We start from the raw sequence: 2,597 nt of genomic DNA, 5'->3' as shown, positions 1-2,597 counted from the left end.
TTTGATGAGCCGTGAGCGAAAGTGCCGTGAGCAAAATTGCATTAACGAAAATAGCGAGAGGCGGTTTTTTTCGTTCCCCAAGGACGCAGGTGAGGTGGCCATATGGAGAAAGAATCTCCGCATAAAGGATAATCCGCCGCACAACTCCTTTGTGTGTGCGGATCATTTCGACTTGGTCGGATGTTTCTAAGACCACGTGCTATCCCAACACTTAAATTGGGCGAGTATGTTATAATGTTTATGAAAATATCGCTGCTGGAATAATCAAGGGGTTTTTGGATATTTTCACAAAATTATCACGAATTTCGCCATTAAACTTGGCGGGGGTGTTAAGAATCGTATATATTTTTATTATTTATCACTCTTCGCTTTATTAGTATAGTATTTAACTAATTCGTTGGTAAATTCTTTGCAGTTTCACTAGCAAAGTTTCATATTAAAAAGAGCACTTAACACTTATATTTTTATAAATATATGATCTTTGCAATGTTCACGTGTATTTTGTGTACATTAAATGTATTTTCTTTTATTTTTTAACAATATAAAACACGTTTAATAAAATCACTACTCTTCTTCGACAAAATAAACAAGCAAACAAATCAAAATGGCTGAGATGGTGAATATAAAGGGTGATACCACATGGTCGAAAATTCAACAAATTGAAACGGTGGGATTTTCAACGATCTACCACTGTTTGATAATATTCTCGATAGCAGTAGGGAATAAATGAGTATAATGTAATTTTAAAATATGTTAAACAAAGAGCTCTGCACAAAGACATCACTGTGGCGGCAGCCCCAGGTTTACCACACAGAAAGGGAATTCTAATTACCTCATCTTTTCCCAAGGCTACATCACTGGGGCGGTAGCCCCAGTTGGTGCACACAAAAAGGAGAATTCTATTTGGTAAGGATTATAATTCTAAAGCGCGGCCGAAGGCCGCCTACGCAGAAAGGAATTCTACGCAAAAATACTAAAAAATAAATTAACTAGGCATCGATGACAACGTACAAGAATTCGCCAAGCCTACGCAGATGTTTGTCAAAAAGATGAATGACCTTTATGGTGAGCTAAACTGCGAAAATTTAAATTCGATAAATCCATTGAAGTGTCCACTAAAACGGGGAGACAGGGGGAAAATCTCAAGGCTATATACACATTTGGAATTTTTGCGGTCAATGACGCTCAATGGCACCCGAATGAAATGCAGTGAACGCTTAGGTATAACAATAAAGTCCATGCAAATGCTTTCGAAAGAGCTCTTTGCCCAGCACCAAAGTGTACAGCAAATTTTTCAAGTTTTTTAAGTAAGTTTTGTCAAGACGACTTAGAAAACTTTTTTATTAGTGAATGAGCTAGCCGAGAGACAAGTACCAATGTTAGAGCTCACGAAATCTTATATACATCTGCTACATCAATTTCAATTAGTATTTTGCATGAAAAATTGGTTAATAAAGGGGTAGATTGTGATGAAGACGATGTAAATTTAGAAAATAATTTAAACCCCAAAGATCGTTATTTTGAAGAACGAGAAACGTTAAATGAGCGACCCGTCATTGAAGAAGTAGAAATTCCAGACGAGAATAATGCGGACGTTCAAGTGCAGCGGTATTTGACTGCTTATGCGATTGACCAGCTTAAATGCGAAAAGTGCACCAGCATCTTGATGAAGGCACATGGTGATTTATTACTAGACTCCGAAGCCTTGATAAAAGCCACAAAAATCTTTAGGGACGACTGCGGTTTGAAAATTCTCAATCCCCAAGACTCCGTTTTCGAGGTGTGCCGACATCAGATGGTGTAGTTCCGTCAACTATTCGCAATATACGCTCATTTAACGGATCTCAGATTTGGGATGTTGTCAGCTATAATAGAAACCGATCAAGTTTTTCCACTGTGGAAAGCTGGCGACTTTTTAAACCATCGCCTAAAACTTGTAGAAATTTGTATAACCAATCTTTTATTTGAAAACGCAAATTGGACGTTGAGGGAGGAAGTTGAAAGTCGCGGGATAACATTTTGTTCGATCTTTATTGTCACGGTCCCTCAGAGTAAGAAGCAAATTTCCTGAAGGTACGTAACCTCTATATCTTTTTTAAAGGCCGCATTTCTTTATTCATTCTGAACGTCTGGAATAAACATTTTAGTTTACTTATTCTTTAGAACGTTCCTGACGATTTGTTAACATACATATATTTCTAACGCATTCTGTTTATTCCGGCTGTGAAATGGGATTATCCGGAATGTATAAAGAAACGCAGCCAAAATGTTTACAATTTTTTTTTTTTTCAATTTAATATCGGATTTTTCCCCATGTTTTCGTCGGTTCTAGTTTGCTGCTTTTGTAAGTAAGTCGTAAGGTTTCTATGCTTGCATCAACTACTTCGTAAGAAGTTTCAACTACTTCGTGGCCTGTACGCCAACTACTTCGTGGGAAGTGTCAACTATTTCGTGAGAAGTTTCAACTACTTCGTGGCCTATGCGCCAACTACTTCGTGGGAAGTGTCAACTACTTCGTGGCCTGTGTTCCAACTACTTCGTGAGAAGTTTCAACTACTTCGTGAGAAGTTTCAACTACTTCGTGGCCTGTGCGCCAA

This window comes from Rhagoletis pomonella, unplaced genomic scaffold (assembly GCF_013731165.1).
Source record: "Rhagoletis pomonella isolate Grant_MI unplaced genomic scaffold, Rhpom_1.0 Rhpom_scaffold_00002, whole genome shotgun sequence".
Lineage (NCBI taxonomy): Eukaryota > Metazoa > Arthropoda > Insecta > Diptera > Tephritidae > Rhagoletis > Rhagoletis pomonella.
The sequence above is the reverse complement of the archived record's forward strand: the minus strand, read 5'-3'. Positions refer to the sequence as shown.